General features: G+C 39.6%; 1 protein-coding gene across 6 annotated transcripts in view; it reads right to left on the bottom strand.

Annotated features, from left to right (window-relative positions):
* Positions 1-23,659, bottom strand: part of LOC135773430 (uncharacterized) — a 161,083-nt gene that overhangs the window by 74,194 nt on the left and 63,230 nt on the right. For 2 of the 6 annotated variants that reach the window (XM_065282994.2, XM_065282998.2), the window contains one exon: positions 14,966-15,056. The exons of the other annotated variants lie outside the window; for them this stretch is intronic. The gene's annotated coding sequence lies outside the window, so the exon portion shown is untranslated. The remainder of the gene's footprint in view (positions 1-14,965; positions 15,057-23,659) is intronic. 6 annotated transcript variants of the gene reach the window in all.

The following is a 23,659-nucleotide window of genomic DNA, read 5'->3' as shown; positions in this document are numbered from 1 at the left end:
AGTCATGGCCTGTTGTATTTTTTCTGTACTTTAATACAGTATCTGTACTTGATAATGCGGTTTCTATGCTATTATTATACTATTTCATCTTGGAGCTACAAACCGAGCACATTATTTTATATTGGACGTTAGGCGCAGACGCCACTCTTCTTACGAGCATAAATACGTAAAACATTTTCAAGAGCTTTGTTACAGAGAAATGGCACCTGTGAAAGTGATTTTTTATTTTTATAATTGTTAAAAATAAAGCAGCTAGGTCAGTGAGGTCAAGGTTAAGGTTTAAACTGTTTGGGGCGGTTTCCCGGACAGGGATTAGACTAGTCCTAGGTTAAAATAAATGTAAGTGCTGTCCAAACTGAAAATAAGTCGCTCTGACATATCTTAAAATACATCAGTGCCATTTGTTTTGTTTCAAAATGCACACAAGTGATGTTTTAAGTAAAGCATGTTTGTTAAAACTAGTTATATTTCATAATTAAACTAAGGCCTAGTCCTGGTTTAAGCTAATCCCTGTCCGGGAAACCACCCCTTTAAGTTCAAGGTAAGGTTTAAACTGTTTGTCAGTGTTTTGTTATTTATTTGGAATGTTACAGTATACATATGTCTTTCAGTGCCTTTTTGTTATTACTACTGTGAATTTCACATAGCTGCACTGTGAGGGATAGTTTTGTATTTATTTGTTTACAATACGGAATGCTGCTGTTTTAACTTTAAACCTGTTGGTCGCTTTAAAGGTCACGTTCTTCCTGATCCCATTTTTCAAACTTTAGTTAGTGTGTAATGTTGCTGTTAGAGCATGAAATACTACTTGTAATAAGATAACGCCTGGTTCACTTTCAAAGCCTACAGCGAACGGCCGGGTTGGGTAACAGTCCTCTACTTCCTGCTTTAATGACGTCACTAAAGCAGTTTTTTGACTAAACTCCGCCCACTGGAATACGTCAGTCATCAGCTAAGCTTAAACGGCTCTAGCTAAGCTAAGCTGATTTCGAATCACAACACACTGAACAAACTACACAATCAGAACACGTTATGAATTTCTGAAGGAGGGATTTCACAGAACAAGGAAGACATCAGCCCGTATTTAGGACAGTGAAAACAGCGGTAAACAGATTATAGTAAATTGTGGGAAAAATACCAAGTTTTTTTTTTACATTTGAAACATGAACACGATATATTGCGCACTGTAAACACAATCAAAGCTTCAAAAACAAAGAAAGAATGGGACCTTTAAGTACTGAAGTACCTAAATTTTTATTTATTCATTTATGTTTATTTGATTTTGTAGTGTTTGAATAAAGGGTGGCAGTCTTTCACAATCAACTGTTGTTAAGGACTGTATTCTGGAGAAGTATTTGTTTAAGTGAGATGTTTTAAGGTGGCTAATTGAGCAAAGTGCTTCCATTTATTTTACATTATTATTAGAAGTAGTAGTATTAGTTCAAGAATAAAATGAAAATATCAGATTGATATTGGAATCGGCAAATAGTGGCATTGGTATCGGAAGTGGCAATTAGAAGGAGGTGGATGAATTAAAAGTTAACTGTAGAGAATGCTCAACTGAATGTAAATCAAATACAAATACAAATGACATACATAAATTGGCTTAATCTCTTTTGATATTAGATGCTAAAGCCAATTATTTGAAAGGTCAGTGTAAGCAGAATAATATAGTGGTGGAAGTAAAACAAATGATTCAAGAGAAACTACAGCTTTATCAAACTAAAATTACCTCGGAGAAAGCACATAGAATAGGAAGGATGAAAAATGGAAATTCTAATCCATCTAGACCCATTGGGATTAATTTCTTAAGTATAAAGATAAAGAAGCATACATCAAAGGCACAAATGAAAAATGTCTGTTTAAGGAGGAAAGAGCTTATCTTCATTATGATAAGTTAATCACACATCCATCATCCAAAGTTAAACATGAAAGAGGGAAATCAAAATAGGCTATTTTGCATCCTTAATCTTGATACAGAAATTGGATGAAGCAGGGGTGTGATTGGCAAAGGACAAAAAAGCAGGAAAATGTATGGTACACCTTTCCTTTTTGTTTCATATTTTATAAATTATGTCAGTATCAATCAAGTTACCAAGGAAAGGATTAAAATTAGCTCATGTTTAGATTTGTAGTCTTAGGAATAAACTTGTTGAAATATCTGATGTCTTAACTACAAATAAAATTCATGTTTTAGCAGTAACAGAAACACATCTTTATCAAACATTTTCAGATGATGTTGTACATATAAATGGTTATAATATTTACAGGAAAGATAAAAATAAATATGGTGGAGGGGTGGCCATACATTCAAAGTATATTTCATATTCCTGTATAGATAAGACAAGATTTAATGCGTACAGATGAAGAGGCTTTGTGGCTACAAGTACAGTTACCATTTGTTAAATCATTATTTATTGGATGTTGCTACAGACCACCATTTGCAAATAGTTTTTACTTAAGTGAATTGTGTGATATGATTGATGATTTATGTGATACTGGAAATGAAATTTTTTTGATGGGCGATTTGAATTTGTCTGTAAAGGGTGTGCATATAGAACAGGTATAGGAAGTTAGACTTCTTGAAGTTATTCTAGACAGTAGACTAAAGTGGTCGAAACAGATAAATATGGTAATAGCTATGGGAAGAGGCCTATCAGTTATTAAGAGATGTGCAAAATTTTTACCTCAGTATTGTATCTTTCTAGTTGTGCAAACAATGGTTCTTACTCATTTAGACTACAGAGCAGTGGTATGGTCAACTGTGTCAAGCAAAGACTTACAGTTAGTAAAAAAATTACAGTTAGTACAGAATAGAGCTGCACGACTAATTTTGAAATGTAAGATAAGGGTTAATATTACTGTATAAGAATGCCCAAAGATTTAGGTTGGCTAATGGTGAAGGACAGGGTATGGTTTCTCTGCTATGTTTTATAAGAAACATTTCAGTATCAATAGATCCAAGTGTATTGTACTCTAAACTCTTGTATAGTAATGTTAGTCATGATTTTAACACAAGGCATGCATTAAACCAGGGGTGGGGAACCCTGATCCTGGAGGGCCACTGTCCTGCAGAGTTTAGTTCCAACCCTAATTAAACACACCTGAAAAATAAAATTAAAGTCTTCAGGATTACTTGGAAATGAAATTCAGGTGTGTCTGATTAGGGTTGGAACTAAACTCTGAAGGACAGTGGCCCTCCGGGACCCAGGGTTCCCCACTCCTGCATTAAAGGGATATTTTTTGCTTCCTGTTTCAAAAACTAATTCCAAGCAACAGACTGTATAGAGGAATGAAAATATGGAATGAATTACCATTAGATATTACATGTTTTTAACAAGTAAATGAGGTTTAAAAAATCTTTAAAGAATTGTTTAATGGTATATTACTCAGTAAATTGCTGATTGTGATGTTTTGAAGGAATTATGGGTTTTTTTTTATTACATTTTCCATTTTTTACAAACATATGCATGAAAGCAGAGTCGTATAATAACAGAGTTACGAAACGCTTTGATCTCGCCGCCGCGCGGTCACGTGATTCATGTAACGTTCTACAGTTCCAAACCAAGCAGGGCTGTCAATCTGTTTGCATAGGTTTTCAGCTATTTTAGGTAAATATTAGCTTGTAATGGGAATTGATCACTATACTTACTATGTTTATAACGGTTTTTTTTTACTAGGGAGTGATGGAAATACAGTAAATCAGTTAATAAAGATAACGCTTAGGTTACTCACGTAACCCCGGTTCCCTGAAATAACGGGAACGAAGCATTGCGTCAGTTAGCTGACGCTATGGGGGAAACTCCTGTTTACTCCGTGACTGAAGCCTATTGGTTAACGTCTGTACAAAGTACAGACCAATGACGTTTGAACCCGCGCGCGGGAGGAACGCGTCCTTATATAAGCGCGGTTCAATCGTCAGGAGCTCATATTATTCGACTGAAGCGCGCAGCCGAATAACACTCGCTGCGTAGACGTTTGTAGCACGGCAAGAGACGCAATGCTTCGTTCCCGTTATTTCAGGGAACCGGGGTTACGTGAGTAACCTAAGCGTTCCCTTTCAATACGGTTCACTTCGCATTGCGTCAGTTAGCTGACGCTATGGGGGAACGTAATCCCATCACGCCGTGCATACACAACGTACTGAAGTGCCTTACCGGAGAGACACTGCGTGTGGCCCTATACCCGGCATATTCACAGCTTTAAAAGCAAATGTGTAAGCACCATATAAATTGTTGACGCGCACACGGTGGGGTTTTAAACGCACCGGGGGCACATAACATAGCACAAGACGGCGAGGTACCGAGCGCGCCGCGGCTGTGCGAGATAAGTAAATTCAGAGTCACGTTGGTGAGCTCGCTGAGCGCACCGTGGTGTACACATAAAACGCATGAGCGTGCATGATTGAGCCGAGAGAACCAGCGCTCGTAGGGCAGGGACGTCTAAGCTGTACAATCTGACAACGTAGATGGCGAAGACCAGCCGGCCGCGTAGCAGATATCAAATATAGATATAGATACCCCTGTAGACCAAGTTCATGAAGAAGCCAAACTCGCACAGAGTGGGCTCTATATAGGACATAGCTCATAGAGGGGCGTGAGCCAGTGCGATGGTTTCAACGATCCATCTAAATAACCACTGTTAGCAACAGACATACGTAGTGAGTGATCTGCGAAGCTCACGAACGGCCGATCTGACTATAATATGCGGCAGAACGGTTCGTAGCGTGGGATTATACAGATACCACAATAGTGTGAACCCAGGTGCACCCTCGAGCGCATCGGGATGCATGTAGGTAGTATTATAGTGCACAGATCGGTGAGCTTTCCAAGCGCGCCATAAATGTGTATTGACTATAAATTGCACGGGCACAGGTGAACACTTGAATACATCGTGAATGCATATCAGAGTGTTATAATGCACAGGCCGGCAAGATTCTCGAGCGCGCCGTCATGTGTTCTGATAATAAATTGTGCGCACACGGGTGAACTCTTCAGTGCACCGTGAATGCGTATAGATAAATCAGTGCACAGAACGCGCCGTGAATGTGTACAGATATGATTGATGAACGTAACGGTGGGCACCCAACGCACCGTGAACGTACACAGATGAACAACAATGTATGTGTCACAAAGCATAACACAGCTGTGTATACAGGTGAGCTTTCCCAAGCGCATCTTATTGTATACCAAAATGTTATAGCGTGTACATGTGAGCTTCTCTAAGCGCACGGTGGACGCATATAATTAAAAACCATATTGTGCATACAGGTGAGCTAATGGGCGCACCTTTAATGCAACAAACCTCAGTAGTGCGCGAAGCAGGGATGTCGAAGCTGTAAACTGACAACTTGGACGGCGGGGACCAGCCGGTCGTGTCACAATTGTCAAATGAGAAACCTCTACCATGCCCATGCTCTAAGACAAGTGAGCATAATTGTCACGGGAGGTGATAACGTCAACGATCCATAAATAGCCTGTATTGACAGGTGCTCTAGTGAGTGATCTGTGACGCAGATGAACAGCTGATCGTCTGATGTACGTCAGACGTATCTGTCATCCAGGACCTTGGACAGTTCCAGAGCGCTGTGCCTCGGGCACCGTCCACATCTGAGAAATGACAGGCTTATGAATAAAGTGAATGGCCAGCCGTAAAAGCATGGTTCGCTGTTACCGCCGCCGTCCGCATCTGAGAGATGACAGGCTTGTGAATTAAATGAATGGTCGGTCGTAAAAGCGTGGTTCGCTGTTATCACGGCCACATAGATATAGGTAGGGGAGAGAGCCGCCGTGCCTCTGTAGTGAGGAGAAAAGTGTTCCACCCACGATTCGCGGGGGGTATTGACTTTCAAATGTCACTAGACAGAATGGATCAGACTTTGCATAAGGACGCCTCGTGAAAGGGGTCCTAGCAGCTTGTGTCAATGTGTCATAAGGCACGTAATGTAGGTCGTGTCCCACGGATGCCATCTCCGCACGCCCATCGTAATGGGTTAATATTGGTAGTTTAAGCATGAGATGCGTATCACTCTGATTGAACATAGCTTATAAAGCGATGCAATGAGTTTATAAAGGAGATGACTCGTCAGCTTGTTCAGGGGGCGAGATCTCAGTCTGGTTCGGTAAATAATGAAACCACCGTAGATTGCCCGACCGCATTATCACAATAACACGGTCGAGCGTGCTGCAGTGCTAAATCATCCTCTTAATGTAACGTATTCACAGTACAAGGTGATTTATATGAGACAAACGGTGTTCCACGCGCCGAAGGCTGATTGCCGTCGTAAAGCGTGTTCAACCCACAGCAAATGCTGGGCTAGCTCGTAATGACAGCACTTCATGCAGCAGTGTGTAACTTAAGCAAGCTTCCCGGCCGTCAGCTCGGGGCGGGACCTTTGCTTAGTCAAACTGAAGTGGACTTATGAACAGAATGCCACGATATTCAGCTTTCTGAGGCTCGTTAGAGGGGTACGTGCGCCCGTCTTAAACGAGATGCCGCGCGCGTCTGACTGTGCGCGCGCTTTAAGCTTTGAAACTTATTGTGGCGGGTAGCAAGCTCACTTGAGGTTGATATTACCCTTAATATCTCCGAGTATTGGAGCGGAGGTGTGAGCGTCTTCGGATCCGCTAATATAAATCAGCTATATGGCCGAAAAACGTCATAAACCGCTTGGCTGTAAGCCTTTGAGTGGCCGTCCGGAGAGGGCGCGATTCAAACGCTTGGAGCCATGCAAAAGTCTGAGGCTGTCCTTTCTCTAGGAAGAGAGAATAACAGTCGTAAGACCGTGCTCGTTTGCGCCATCAGCATCGTAGCGGAGAAACCGAGGTGGGCTGCGAGCGAATTTGGCAGAAAGGTGTTAGAGACACCGTACAGTCGTGGGGTGTCAATACACAGTATATGGCCAAACCGGGGTTTTTTCGGCTAGCGTCGATAGAATTATGGACAGCGGGCCGTGTGTGCGTATTACTGATTGCTTGTCAGTAAGGCGATAAAGTGTTTAGAGACACCGTACAACCGTGGGTGTCAATACACAGTATAGTAAGCACGGAAATTACTCTTTTTAGAGGAATCAAATACCGTTCGCCACTATAGTGAGGTCGCATAGCCGACAGTATTACACAGTATGTTTGGATAAACAGCACACAGAAAACATTTCAGGGCAGTCCAGCCGAGGCGCGACATAACCCCTTTTTCCCAGACAGTTTCGTTCTCTGTTGATGCAGCTGTGCTGCGGAGACCAGAGCTCAGCCGTTCAGGTGCACAAGCCTCAGTAGTGACGGTGACCGAACGGCTCACGGAGCAGGGTAGTATGTCTAGGTGGTTAATGTCAGACTGAACCCATCGCAGAGAGGAAGTCTGCCGTGAGGCCCGCGGTTTTGCCGTTTATTAAAAGGGCAGAAAAACCGGGTATATATATAAGAATGTACCAATATTCAGCGCACTGATATAGGACGGGACTGAATAAAGGGAGGTATTCGGGCCTCAGTATATTATAAACAAATTCGTTCTGCCTCTGATTCCGTCTAAACCAGAGAGAAATTACCAGGCAGACGAAAAATGAGCTATCTGAAGTGAGATCGGCTCAGGCCAGTAAAGCTCTATAATAAGTGTTTTAGCGCTCCAATAGAGGCGTGTCCGCCTTATCGAGCAGACGAATGAGATCGTGCCGCTCCAGGAGGGGAGGGGCATGAAGCTCTCTTATAATGAGTGTTCTTGGTGCTCCAATAGCGGCGAATCGGCCCTATCAAGCAGACGAATGAGATCGCGCCGCTCCAGGAGGGGAGGGGCATGAAGCTCTGTAATCGTTGAACACTGGACAGCTGCATTTAGAGGCAGCGAGCCGTAATACCGCGTGCTAGCTAAGCCGTTAAGAGACCTCACCACTGTGGGGAAAGGAGCGAGGGACTCCGCGAGCGTGGAGCACGAGTGGCTGTGCTATGACAGAGACAGGGGCAGACCGCCCGTGTTTGCTTGTCGTATGCATCTATCCAGGTCTACGGTTCCCCGCTTGTTCATCTCAACAAGAGAGGAACGGCAGAGGGGAGCAGCAACACAGACAGAACAGCCATGCGTCGTGACGGTATCACCCGATGCACTCGGGGGATTAATATATGTGCCAGAGATCTCGCCACTGAATGTGAGAGGAGCGAAGGGACTCTGTAAGCATGAACGGTTGCGGTGTGACAGAACACAGGGGGGGGTTAGTCCGTGTGTGCTTGTCTATGCATCCATCTAGTCTCATGGCTCGCCGTGTGTTCATCCCGGCGAGAGAGGAACAGCAGGGGGAGCACGAAACATGGATAAGACAACCAAAGCATAAGCGCGGTCCCGGCGTGGGAGGTGCCAGACCGGTAACGCGCTCGGAGGAAATTCATAGCAGAGAGGCTCACCGAGCCGCTGTGCTGGACGCTATTACAACAGCGCCTGCTCTTTTAGCGTATAGCTTTATTAAAAGTATTGATCTTACCGGGCGGCCGCAGGGGAGACCTCGTCAGGCGTGTGTCCGCTGCACAGGGCTCGTACCACGGCAAGCGAAGGCTATCTTCGGTTCTCGGCCGGAAAGCGGCAGGGGAAGACGCTAGACCTGGACTCTGCTATCTTCGGTTCTCAGCCGGAAAACGGCAGGAGAAGACGCTAGGCCTGGACTCCGCTGCAGGGCTTTTGTCAACGGCGAGGTAAGGCTTCTTCTTTTTCTTCGGAGCAGGGAGAGGTTCGCGCTGAAGGAGAAATAATATGAGCTCCTGACGATTGAACCGCGCTTATATAAGGACGCGTTCCTCCCGCGCGCGGGTTCAAACGTCATTGGTCTGTACTTTGTACAGACGTTAACCAATAGGCTTCAGTCACGGAGTAAACAGGAGTTTCCCCCATAGCGTCAGCTAACTGACGCAATGCGAAGTGAACCGTATTGAAAGGGAAACAGTTAATTGTGACCCAAATATAACTGTGGTTATCTATACCAACTACAGCAAAACAGTTTATCTTTTATTTTTGTAGCAAAATATGGCTATATAAATAGGTATCAATCTGCTAAAAACATAATACCTACACTTTTACTATATTAAAATCACAAAAAAGATCGCCAACGCGGTTATTTGTAACAGTGAAGCATAACAGAAACACACTAAATTCATATTTTAAATTCACATTAAATGTTAATATAATCATACATGATTTTCGAGGATACATCACTCGTATTACTTACCAAACACAATGAAACACATAGCAGCATTGTGAAGCAGTGTGACTTTCTTATAAGGCATTTAGCTTGTCGCTGTTGCCCCCTAGTGTTACTCGTAATATATAAATAAGATAAGTATAAAGTAGATGGCCACCAGTAATAACATATTAAACCATTAAATCTATATTATTCACACATTATACACAACTCATTAAAATATAAAAATTTTACTAGTTATTATTAACGATAATCATTACCTACAGCAGAGTTCATAAAATATCACTGTTGACTATATTAATGAAATGTCCGAAAATGTAAAGAGAAACGGTAATTTCATCGATTTACCAGCAGGTGCCATTGAAATGAATGGGCTTCAGTGCTGCGTTTGGAACTATGCGTCACTACCGGTCACTACATGAAACGCTGTTACTTCCGCATTCCATTCTTACAACGGACGTCTATGTGAGTGTCGTAACTCTATTATTATACGACTCTGCATGAAAGCATATAAACTCATGTCACTCTAGAAACAAAGTGGCACATAATTATGAAGTGGAATGAAAATGATTAATGGTATCCATTTTTTTTTTACAAATAAATATCTGAAAGGTGTGGCGTGCATTTGTATTAGGGATGCTTAACGATTAATCGCGATTAATCGTTAGCAGAATAAAAGTTTTTGTTCACATCATATATGTGTGTGAACTGTGTATAATAACTTTGTATAAATAAATGTACACACATGCATGTATATGTTTTAGAAATGTTTACATGTGTATATACATTTGTATATTTATGTATAATTTATATTATATATAAATATAAATACTTAATATATAAAAAAAATTCTTAAAATTATACATGAATGTGTTCATATTTATATATATATACATATTTATTATACACAGTTTACACACATATGTGATGTAAACAAAAACTTTTATTCTGCTAACGATTAATCGCAATTAATTGTTTAGCATCCCTAATTTGTATTCAGCCCCCTTTACTCTGATTCCCCTAACTAAAATCCTGTGAAACCAACTGCCTTCAAAAGTCACATAATTAGTAAATTAAGTGCACCTGCGTGTAATTTAATCTCAGTACAGCAAAGAACACACCAGACAGGTCAAGGATAAATTTGTGGAAAAGTTTAAAGTAGGGTTAGGTTATAAATTAACCCTCTGGGGTCTAAGGGGTTTTTAGGGCCCTTGGGAAGTTTTGACATGCACTGACATTTGTGCTTTTTTCAGTTGCTTAAAAACATATTAATGGCAAAAGTCTCATAACACTGTGTTCATCACAAACTGGGCTACAATATCATATAATCAACATGTATGTACATGTTTGTATTTTTGAGAGAAAAATGTTTATGCGTGGTTTTTGAAAAAGCAAAATTTTTAAGTCACTGATATAACTCCACAAAACTCATTCTAAACATGTTTTCCCAAGACTTTCCAAACTGGATCTAGTAGTCTAGAGTTTTTTCTTCAAAATGATGTGAAAATCATATGGCCTACTCAATCACATAAAGCAAGATATTGATTTAAAATTTCTAAGACACTTTTGCTTGGGAAAGGCTGTATGCATGGAGGCGGGAAAGCTCCTGAATAATCAGTGATTGACAGCTGAGAGACAAAAGAGTTGAATAATGAGCCACATAATGAGCCTTGTGTGGATGTTCAACAGGAATAACTTTCTCTGTAGTAAAACCATGATAAGGTTTACTTTTCAATATAATGTAAATACACACACACATTATATATATTTATATATATTTCTATTGAAATATTTTCTATTAATTTCACAAGTATAAGTTACCTTTTAAAAACCATAGTAGCTTAATCATGGTAAAGATACTGTTTGGCCATCTTAACATGAACGCACTTCAACCCAGGGTTAGTGTTTGGTTGGCCAGCGAGAGGTTTACTTTTATGCAGTAAAAAGCTCAAAAGAACAACTGCCTATCGTTGTCTGGACTCTTATTTGTGTATTTGTAATCATTATAGTAGAAACACAACAAGGGACACGCGTGGTAAACGTATCAATGTTTGTTTACAACCGCCGCCATTACCTCACGTGTTGATCATGAAAGCAGTGAATGTGTGCACACGCGAGTGATCCTGTGTTTAATAAACTTGCTGTGCGGAGATATGCGCTTAGACGCAACTAAATAAGGATTGTACTGTTTGGAATCGCGCATTATATAAGAATACCAAAAAGCGCGTCGAGTTTCCTGACTCGCGTGTTTGTGTATGTGTGTTCCAATCGCGTGAACTGTTTGACGGAAGAACAAAGAAAACACTCGCGTCTGGAGATACTGACACACATACGCAAGGAAATAAGGATTTATGTCATGTTTGGTGCAATCGGATGGAACAACAAGGAATGGAGAGACTGGATTGTGGATTGCATATCCATTGACTGCAGGAGGCACGAGTCATGCATATGGATGTTTCTGCTCATTCACTTCAATGGCGCGGGGGTGTGGCGATCCGATCTCATTACAGATAATGAGGTAACTGGCGAAATACGGTACTTCTCCTCCTTCTCATACAGTTTACACCGAATGACAATATCTGTTTTCAATTTCACTTATATCATTTAAAAGGAGACATTCCAAGCATTATGTAGACATTTATCTTTTGTTTCTACACCAAGTATTCGTTAAGTTACAGTTTATTTTTCTGACGCGTTTCTGAAAGGACTTCACTGAGGGAGAGAGAACAGAACGTGCATCATGTTTATTTTCTTAATTTTGCGAAAAGCACAACATTCTGTTTTTATTGGGAGTGGACAGAAAAAAACTAGACACTTTAACGTTTGAAATGATGTATAAATCATATCTGTATGTCAAAAATCAGCAGAGTAATTTAAGTCTCTTTGCGGAGTGATTGAAAAATAAAGAGTTTGCGGCGCCCGCGCCACCGTCGACCCCAGAGTGTTAATATCCTAAGCCTTGAACAATGCTGACGCATTCTCATGTGTGTGAATGGCGCATTCACATGCGCAGGGTTTGGCGCATGTACATGTTCTGCTGCGACAACACAGTTTGTACCTTCCCATGAGTCAAGTTGGTGTCGGGTCGTCGTCGTGTTTGTTTGTTTCTTTCTTTTGTCTAAGCCATCTACGTTTCAATTACCACCATGTCCAATAGTATCTACCTCAGGAAAATGCTGTGGATTAGTGTGATGTTTTTGTTGAGTCACTAATAACAGCAACAGTCCCTTCTCTCTGGAAAACAGCCACCATTGTCCCTTTTCCCAAGAAACCATGCCCATCTGAACTGAATCATTACAGACCAGTAGCACTTATTCTATAATAGCAAAATGCCTTAAGAAACTGGTACTGAATATAATTCTTCCGGTCGTCTGCCACAACTGGTCCTTACCAGTTTGCTCACAAGGCCAAAATGGGAACAGAGGATGCCGTTGCATGTCTTCTTCAACATATGGACTCCTAGCCATTATGCCAGGATTCTATTCATAGACTTTAGCTCTGCATTCAATACGATTCAATGCCACATCATGATAACTAAACTTAACAATCTCCATGTACCACCTCTATTAATTTGCCTGATTCACAATTTCCTTAGTGACAGATTACAGCAACATAACAACATCCACTATTACTGTCAATACTGGAGCCCGTCAGGGCTGTGTCCTCAGCCCCTTTTTATACACACTGTATATATTTAGATGACACAGCTACTCGCCCTTCTTACTGGCACGGAATCAGCTGATGCACATCACCAATCTGTTGCCTATTTTACCAAGTTGTGTATAAACAATCGTCTCCTCCTCAACATCATGAAAACAAAGGAAATTATTATTGACACCCAGTAAAAAAATCTCACCCCTCACTGCCCAATCTCCATCAACGGTCAGTCTGTACAAATTGTCAGCAGTTTCAGATATTTCGGTGTTTACTGTCACGGATGAGAACCAGGTAAGACAATAGTGTAAACAATGAAAATTAGCCATAAAGTGTGCCGTAACCGGATAGGTAATGTCTTTTCTTTGAATAGAGCTCTTGTGTTCACTAATTCTTTTTTTCAATTGGCGCGTAGTTTTACCAACATAGCCTAAACCACACGGACAACGAATTAAATACACCACATGTGTAGAGGCACAAACTATCACTGAATTAATGTGGATTTTTTTCCCAGTTCAAGGGTGACAAAAGAATGACATTTTTTTCGTGTTATTGCACTGGGCACAATTACCACACCGGTAATTTCCATTTTGTAATGGACTAATAGTTCTCTGTGAAAGACTGTGTGTGCAACTCTGAAAACGGGCATGTACTTGATGATCTTTTACATTTTTTTGCTCGTTTGTACACTATCAGAAGAGGGTTAAGGAAAATAGAACTAAGCTCAGGATCAGATGACAAAAGATGCCAATGTTTTGTGAAAATAGACCGAATTAAATAAGATTTGTGCCTTTACACATGTGATGTATTTAATTCGTTGTCCGTGTGGTTTAGGCTATGTTGGTAAAACTATGCGCCAATTGAAAAAAAGAATTAGTGAACACAAGAGCTCTATTCGAAGAAAAGACATTAACTATCCGGTTACGGCACACTTTATGGCCATGAGTCATGATGTCTCTTCTCTAAGCTTTTGTGGGATAGAAAAAGTGATTATGCCACCGAGAGGCGGAGACATTGACATGCTCCTACAGAGACGTGAATTATTTTGGATTTTCACTCTACAAACATTATCGCCTCTTGGTTTAAATGATGAAGCCCTTTTCAATGTGATGTTATAATCTTGAAAAAAAGGTATTTTTAAAATTGTTGATGGAATTTTGCATTATGCTTATTTATTCAAAATTGTCATGCAGTATGTACTGTTTTTTATGTTTTTCTTTTGTCATTATAGACTGTTTCTGATTTGTGTATGATATTGAGGTTGTTGATGTGATGAAAAGAATTGTAGACAAATGTGATTGGTCATTGAAGGTCCGATACTGTGATTAGTCGGTGACTATTGTCTCATGTGATTGGTCTATGAATTTTTAAATGCAGTTCTAAACGTAGGTTCGGGAGGAGCCTAAACATTCAGGCCTGTCAATCATCATCATCATGGGCGTATATAAGGCAGCCTTCAGGCCTTCCTGTCCAGCTGCTTTCTTTTCCGACATCCCTCCTCCTCCCCATCTCCTCCTTCACTCTCTCTTTCTTCCTCTTTGCAGTTCCGTTGCAGGGGGTTGAACTTGTGGCTCGAGCCCCAGCCTCAGGTTCGCTCTCTCTGAAGGTTCAGAGCTCAGGTACAGAGCTCCCTTCGAGGACAGCAAGCCAAGTTTGTTTACCATTAATCATTAAGACCTGAATGCGCAGGCGAACTAGTGAAATACTTTGTGATACCATAATCATGTTCATATGCCTGAAGAAGATCTTACGATCGAAACGTCGCAATAAAATTTAATATTTTGCAAGTTAATAGTGTGCGGGATATCCCTTTTTTTATATATGTTTGGTGGACTTTATTGTCTCTTTATCCAACGCACCTAACCGGAACTTACAGGTGTGCGACATTGTTCTTCAAGACATCCTAACCCAAACACCAACTCTAACCCCAAGAGACAAAAATAGGGGGGAAAAAGATAAAAAACAAATATAAATTGATACGATAAAGAAAGTCGGACAAAAAAAACTATTTATAGAAAATTGTGCAGAGTGAAATGAAAAAAACATTCATGCTCATGGCACGAAAGAAGCGGAAAATGGTGTTAATAACACAAATAAATGAATCAAATATTTTGTGACTATAACACGACTTACCGTGAGATAAGGTAGGTTTTTGATTGCCGCTGTTAAGTCATTGGTTGCATTCAACAACGCCTTCCAGGTAGGTAGAATGAATGGTGAAGACCTAGGATTATATAAACAAAATAAATGTTTGTTTTAGTTAGGATTTAGCTGTTAGACATCCACATGACAGAAGAACATCCTAAAAGTCATACATCTGAGAAAATATCATATGAACAAGTAATATATCTGCTGCGTTTGTTTTGATAAAAATTAATTTGTGAATATTTTAACATGCATTACTGATGTTGCTGATGTCAAGAACTGAAAAGACCCTTAAAAAAACTGGCAACTAGACTCAACACTAAAGGAGCTGGATTGTGAATTAAGGAGGATCTAAAGACAAAATCTACTGAGACTGAGCAGCTGTAAAAACAGATATACATGTATTCCATATTTTGTAACTTCTGAACTTTTTTTAAGAGAACATTTGGGTTTTCCATATTTGACCCACCCATGGGTTGAAACAGATAAAAAAATTTTAAGAGTGCTGCTTCGAGTTAATCTCAATAATTAATCTCTTTCATAACCAGACACAACAAAACAGTTCTGTGGTCTTGAAAAAATGGTCAAAATGACAAAAATCTCTGGCATTCATAACCCCCTTAATGGGCAAATACCTCAAGTAAACATGTTAATGGACCATAACGGAAAAACTGTACAAGTTTTGTATATTTTTTATGTACTGTCACAAAGGTATTCAAACCATGTTTCTGGAGGTTCGCAGCCCTTCAGAGGTTAGCTCCAACCAACTAGATACACAGCTCTCTGCAGGGGCTAAGTATAAAAGGGTGTACATAGTGAGCTGCCACTTTTTGCCCTTGATAATCATCAAGATTTCCAGAAGCCTATCTAAATTTTGTTTAATTGGATATTCCATTTAATCATTTGTGTTTTTCAGTATATTCCCATGAAGAGTGTTAACCTTACTATTGCATCTGCATGAATGTGCCCCCCATTTGAGTTTAGAGTGGATCATGTCATGCATTACTGCATATGCGTGCGTAGCTCAACACTGAAAGTTAAATATAGCAAGCAGAGCCGCCGCGAGTGAGTGTGGTACATTAACATGAGAGCAAAGCCGCAAGGAAATAAACAAACAGTGAAACGTTAGTTACACCAGTGGTGCAGAAAAGATCATTCGCACAAAAATTTAGCCAAAGTCTCTGCTTTTCTCCACACAAACCCCACCACTGTCTGTCTCCACTGTTCTCAGCAACCTCTCTTCTGCCAAACACGTACAGCTCCCTCCTGGACATGAACAGTGATCTTTGCCAGTAAGAATTTTTTGCAAATAATACAGATTGCATTATAAGCTCTTAAGGTAGGCTTTTGTCCTCCGAAATTTCTGCCCAGCCCCACTAAAGATTGTAATTTATTCCCCAAACTGTAAACGAATTAGTGATCGCTTTAGTCTCATTTAAATCTCATATGAAAACGGCGGCATGATTCGGCTCTGCACTGTATTTTACTATATTACTAAGCTCATTAAATGCATTCAGATTCCACAGCAACAGCAAAGCGAACACATCAAAGTACAAGTTGAAGTGTACATTAACACATAGATGACATCTGTGTAGTTCATTTATAAAAAAGGTTTACATGATGTAATGAAGCAGCAATACCCTTTTAATAGCTTGTCCGTAACAACCACGGCTAACGCACATATCGGAATTGGATCGGTCCGATATGTATATGTACATATGTATGTATGTGTATGTATGTGTATGTATAATATATATGTATATGTATGTATGTATGTATGTATATGTATATATGTATATATGTATATGTATATATATGTATATGTATGTATGTATATGTATATGTGTATGCATATATGTATATATATATATGTATATATATATATATATATATATATATATATATATATATATATATATATATATATATATATATATATATATATATATATAAATATATATATATATATATATATATATATATGTATATGTATATATATATATATATATGTATATGTATATATATATATATATATATATATGTATATATATATATATATATATATATATATACATTCTCAAAGAGCAGAATCGATTTTTTTTTCCATATTTATTTCCGCAAACATTAAACGGAGGAATGGAAGCATTTTAGATTTCGCAAGCAAGACTTGTGGCTTTTAATTTCTTTTTATTAATTACCCACTTGTAAACTGCTGTTCACTGTTCTTTTTTATTAATATAGTATTTGTATTAAATCTATATTCATTGAGTTGAATCGAGAATCGAGTATAAAAACCTACATGAGAACCGAAATCGAAATGTAATCGAGAATCGGAATCGAATCGATAGCTTGTGAATCGAAATCGAATCGATCTGGAACATCTGAATCCATACCCAGCCCTAATATAAGCAAATGGTTTACAAATGGTTTGGTTTCTACAAACATTATTAACGTGGCTATATTTCAGGATGCTTGAACATGTGTCATGAACATTATTATTAGTCATAAATACATCTCTGACGTTTATAACAAACCAAACAGTTTGAAAATCAGTTATGGTTATTTAAAAAGTACATGCACCATTAAAACACAATGTTACGAGTGAGCGAGCTGACTGTGACAAGATGGCCGCCAGCTCTGGACGTCGACCTCCATCTAGCCTTTATTATGTGTATCTATGTTTTGGGTTCCAGGCATTTTCATTCAGGTAAGTGTATAAACTTCAGTAAGCAAAGGATTATGTGTTTTCATTTTGTTCTGTTCCCGAGACGAGAAGTCATATGTTCCTCTGCATTAACATTGGAGCAAAGTAAGAAAGCCAAGTTAAGCTAAAGTAAGCTGAGTCAATGTGATCAAAATAAAGCACTTAAATATTTCAAGGTGTAACCCACCCAGAACTAGAATTATTTTTATCATTGTGATGGAAGCATGGGGAATTCTCATATAATAATTTGTTTCAATATAGATACTTTTGTCTTCCCAAAGGAAAGCCATATGAGATGGGCTCCTTGCCCTGTCTGGATGAGACTCGTCCATCTCATATGGCTTTCTCACTCGGAAGTCCAAGAAGTTGCAGAATAACAGAGATATGGGGATCAAGCAGAAGCAGGAAATGCAGAAAAAGAGCAAAGGGCATTATGAAGAGCCAGCAGCTGTGGAAGAGGAGGAATACAGAGAACAAAAAGAAACAGCTGCTAAGAGACTAAGAGCAGAATGACAGTGCAGAATTATTTGCAGGGAAACAGGGAGCTTAGGTCTGCGTTAAACAAGTTAAAGATTGGATGTAGCATTTTTCAAAGATAATACAGAAAAAATGTATGCCCACAACAGCCGCAGCTGAGGGCGTCACATTAAATTGATACCACACAGCCATTTATAGAGGTTTATAGCGACGCCACTCACATCATTAAGAGCGTGGGGAGACTACATTTGGGGAAGGGTGGCCCTGGGCCACTTATATTGACAGCTGACCCAACCAGTAAGAAGAGACATAAAATTATTATGTGTAAGCCGAAGAAATCACGCATAAATGATTATAATCTCTTTAATAATAATCGATCAAACACGCATCATTCAGAAATAAATAATTATTAATATAGAAAGTTTATCATTTGCACGTGTTTCTAAACCTTGCAAATATGTACATTTAAGCCATTTTAAACAATCTGAGCGCAAGATGATGTTAAAGTGAGCTGTTTTCCGAAGGGCACAGATCCACATACATACTTAAATGGACACACACTCATACTTATAAACGCAGTGTGTATTAATACATGTTAGCGATATGCGAAAGGTAGAAACCCCAACGTAAATCTCTTTTCTTGGACTACAACTTTTGTACAACGATTGTAGGCAACAGTTTCCTTCTTGGGATTGGTGATGTAAGACTGGCATTAACTTAATTCCTCCTGCTTTGGACTCACAGACTGTCAGCATTGCATTGTGGGTGAATCTTTCAAACATGGTAAGGAGCGTCATATTTCCGGCTGATTTCAAAGGTATTCAGGCCAGTCACAACGTACAGATTAGCTGGCCAATCAGGGACACAGCTTTTCAAATCTGTGCGTTTCAGGAAGAGAATGAAAACCACGCGAATACGTTGTATTATACCAAATACACAAAATAACGTTTTTTTTAGAAATGAAATAGGTGCTCTTAAAAAAGCACGTAAACACAAAGTCTCTTTGCGCGTGAGCACATTTAGCAATGCTGCTTATAGGCCTTTTATGTTGATTTTGTGTTCAAATAAATAAAAAGGACAACACAAGATGTGTTAAAACAACACAAATAAATGCATTTTGTTTTGTCAATGATGGTTGGTTGTATTAATTTATCAAAAACATCATCAAGTGGTCTGTGTGTGAATGCACTTGATTCTAATGCTGCGTTCACACCAGTGATTTCAATGTTGAGTCAATGTGAAGATGCGTTGACGCACGTCTGGAGGTCTCGAGGTGTTAACCAATCAGGAGCTTGCTCTAGTAGTAACGTGATAACAGGAAGCGAGCGGAGTCGCAGAAGCCCCTTCCAATTTCTGCGTGAATGTCTCGATGACTAGATTTCACGTACAGCTCTCACGTGCAAATGAAGCGAGTGAACTCAAACTGTTCAAGCGGCAAACTAGGCACGGTACACGTGAATTTGACGCCTCAAACGTGGTTGGTGTGAACCCACGATCAGGTGGGGAGAGTCAGGGGCAGTGCCAGGCGATTTTCCCGGGGCTTCAGCCCTGAATGTTTTGAGTTTAGCCCCGAATGTATTTTGAAAAGTTGACTGACAAATATGAAACCAGACCAGTGTTGTTTTCGTCAACGATGACGACAACGAAATGATTTCGTTGACGTATCTATTTTTTATGACGCTAACGCGACGATGATTAGCTAAAAATGTCTCTAAGGTGACGAAAACATGACTAGACGCTTTCGAGTTTTCGTTGACGAGACGAGACGGAACGAAAATTATTATAAGTCTGACGTTCACAATTCATGTCATTTCTGCCAATTTTGCGTGAAATCTGTCTGTTTTTAGCTAAAAAGTATCAGCAATGCTGCCGCTTCCTGTCCTTGTTTTGAGTCAACTCTCGCTGCGTCCCAAACCGCCTACTTCCATACTATATAGTAGGCAAAGAATACGAGAAGTAGTGCTTTTTGCCTACTATATAGTATGGAATTATTCGGTTTGGGACGCAGCGACAGTCTCACTCACGCCCACCACCCGGCTACAGCCATGCCGCACACGCGCACCAGATTTCAAACAACAACAACAACACACACCTGCGGCTGTGGTGAGTTCGAAGGACCGTGGCGGTGACGCCAAGAAACGGAAATGACGAGATTATTTATGGACATTCTTTCAGTATAATCCATCAAAAATAAAAACGGAATGCATATTGGGAGACGACGGTAAATGTGGCCACAAACTAGGTGGGAACCTCAAGCGGCACCTGAAGGCTCATCACGTAAATTTTGACTGAACCGGACAATAGCCTATGTAAACCCCTGAAATCAAGTTGCCTTATTTCATTGTGCTTTTGCTTACCTGCATACAGCCTGTTAAAAAAATATCTACAAATAAAAATATACATAGGGATAGGTCTTCAAAAATCTAGCCTATAAAATACGCTTCTTTGCTGTCGGTAGCCTATGGGCTACTCCAATTCTTCCTCTCTGTTGAATATGCAGCAGGTAGGTAAAGGAGGAGCTAACGAGAAAAGTATTTTACTACCGGAATGGAACTACTGTAGCCTGGGTGCCAGCCGATCTTAGCCCCGCCCACAACATTTTGAGGAACGGGAAGATCGGTCTGGAGTTTCACCGTTGAGTTGCTACTATGCTCGACCCAAAGCTGGTCGAACCAATCAAATTGTCAGGGCGGGCTTTATATGATGATGGACAGATGATCAGTAACGTAAATCAACCACGTCACCAAAGAGCGCGTGTGTTGAATCTGTTGTTTACAACGAAATGGCTGCCGCGGTAGAAATCAGATGTGTGGACTCTGACATTGAGTCTGTTCTAAAAGATATCGACAGAGCATTGATTTTAAAAGAGGAACAGAGAAACGCGAGCAAGGCATTTGTTGATGTTTTTGCCATCCTACGGGATTCGACAAAAGTTGTCGCACTTATGAAAGATCAAGTTAAAGAAGCAACTAAAATGGGTATCACGGCGATGCAACTCGGTGTGCACGACGAGATGGATATAACAAGCAAACGTAATGGGTATCGTCGTGGATGAAGTTCAACTAATGTACAAATGGTAAGAGATAGTCTTACTGTATGACTTAATGTGATATAAATGAAATGTTGTAAACATAGTAGGTGTTGATGTACGTTCGCAAACTCAGACTTGTAGTGTGTGTCGTAGCGAAATAACTAGCAGTTCGGTCAAGCTGCAAATACGTCATTTCAACATACGTCTCACACCCCGTTGCTCTGATTGGTCGTAGGTCTATCCAATTGAGTGCAGAGGCATTTTTCGGTTGAGACACGCCTCATAATTATAGCTCAATGGAGCGGTATCAGACTCAAATTCTGACTAGAATTGAGTATGACAACGTCAGGCTAGAACTACTGATCTCTACAACGGTAACATGAAAAAGTATCTTTCAAATTTTAATCAGATAATTTAACGCATTATTACATTAAATGTAATAATATAAAACATAATACTATGAAACAAAATAGTATTTAGAAAAACATCCCCAAAATAGCCCCTGTAATCCTTTCTTACACTTCTTACACTATTTATTCAATTACAACAGCCAATGGCAAGTCTCCGACAGCAATACATTGTTACGTCCTTGAAGACGTTTATTATATTGTTAAAGGTGGTGTTTTTATTTTATCATTGATAATGTGCTGTTTTCTCCTGCTTGTTTTTCACTCCTCCCACTGTCTGCTTGCAGGGTAAGCAGTGCCACCTGAAAATCATCAGTGTGCTCGTTTAGGAGACTATTTAATCCTGAGTTCTCCAGGCCCAGAGTGTGAGAGAGAGAAAGGCTGGAGGTGTTCCTGGTCTGCACTCTGAGGTCCCAACGCAAAAGCAGTGGTTTTCTTCAGTGTTATATAAACGTAGTAGTAGTAGGTGATCCTAACTTAAAGAGTTGTGTGAATTTCATGCTTACCATGTAGTGATGGGAGAAACTAAGCTTTTCGAAGCTTCGAATCAATTGAACCAATTGCTTCGAAAATTGATTCAGTTTTTCGAAGCAGTTCGAAACCCACACACGCTGGTGACCCCTGCTGGTCAAAATAGTGTATAAGCAGATGTGTCCAAACATTTTACACTTTTCTTTACAAAATAATAGCAAGATTTTTATTAAAATATGTTAAAAAATTATGTAACTTAATTAAGACATAGTTAAAAGTGTATTATGTGTTTTTAGTTTTATTTAGGGCAAACAAATGAATAAAGCTAACTACCCTTTTAATTATGCACATTTTTGTCATTAAATCTGTCTATAAACAAAAAGTAGACAACATGGCAGTGTTATTAGTTAGAAGGATGAATGTTTTATGAACTTTCGTAATAAAACTGACCCGAGTTCACCTAAACTTATTAGACACTGGCAGTGGTGTAGTGGTGCCTGGAGAAGTGGGTATACTCTACATTTTGCCCCCAATTTTTTTTAAAGCGTCCCAGCAATAGATAAACACCCTCTGTTATAAACAGCATGTAAATAGTCTTGCAAGTAGATCACCACAAAATGGGCTCGTAGTATTTTCACATTGTCACTTAATTTCTGATGCTTGATTTCTTAGACTAAGGATCATTATGACATTAAAGCCACAAAGAGGTGCGTTAATAGTTATTAGTTATAGTTCTAACAAACTTTAATATACTGTATACTTTGTAATGCACTGTAAGTCACTTTGTATAAAAGCCTCAATATTTTCATAAAAACATAAAAATAACAGTATTTTATCTGTATTTAAATACATTTGACAACATATGACACTCTTAACCCAATGCAGGGTTTCTAAATTGATGCTTATATATTTTAGTCAAGTACTGTAGTTGGGTTGTGCAACACTTATCTAAACATGACATAACAAATAACTGATTTAATGATTTGAAACAGACTCATTGTCAGTGCAGTTTTTACATACAGCGATGGCCGGCCAAATCATAATTCGAGATCTGCGATAAATTATTAACATAATTTACAAGTTCCTGTAATTTTAAAAGTGCTCACTTTGTTTGACGTCTTCGATGGAAACTGTAGCGGGACGGGCTGCATCTCTGTCTCTATCCTCTCTGACTCGGGGTGCGGGAGGCGGATGGAGCGGACTAGGGCGCTTGGCAATCGTTAGCTGAGCTGCTGGCTAACAACACTGATGTTGATTACTATTGTTAGCTTAAACTGCTAGCTAAAAACGGGGATGTAGCATTGCGAGGTTGTTTGAAACTCTGGAAATAAAAGGTGCAGTAGTTTGCTTAATCTTTCCTATTAATGATATCAGGCAGTGAACCAGGAAGTGATTGACAGTTCTCTAATCCAATTGCGTTGGGCATTGTCAGATTGACGGCAACCTAGCCCAATGGTGTTTAGGGGAATCATATTTAAAAAATATCCGGTGCCTCGGCCCTCCTCGCATAACTTACTTATTTTACTGAGTGTTTCAGGGTATATTTGCGTTTATTTCCATCATGCGATTTGATTAGCTACAAGAGAAGTGGA

This window comes from Paramisgurnus dabryanus, chromosome 9 (genome assembly GCF_030506205.2).
Source record: "Paramisgurnus dabryanus chromosome 9, PD_genome_1.1, whole genome shotgun sequence".
Taxonomy (NCBI): Eukaryota; Metazoa; Chordata; class Actinopteri; order Cypriniformes; family Cobitidae; genus Paramisgurnus; species Paramisgurnus dabryanus.
The sequence above is the reverse complement of the archived record's forward strand: the minus strand, read 5'-3'. Positions and strand labels throughout refer to the sequence as shown.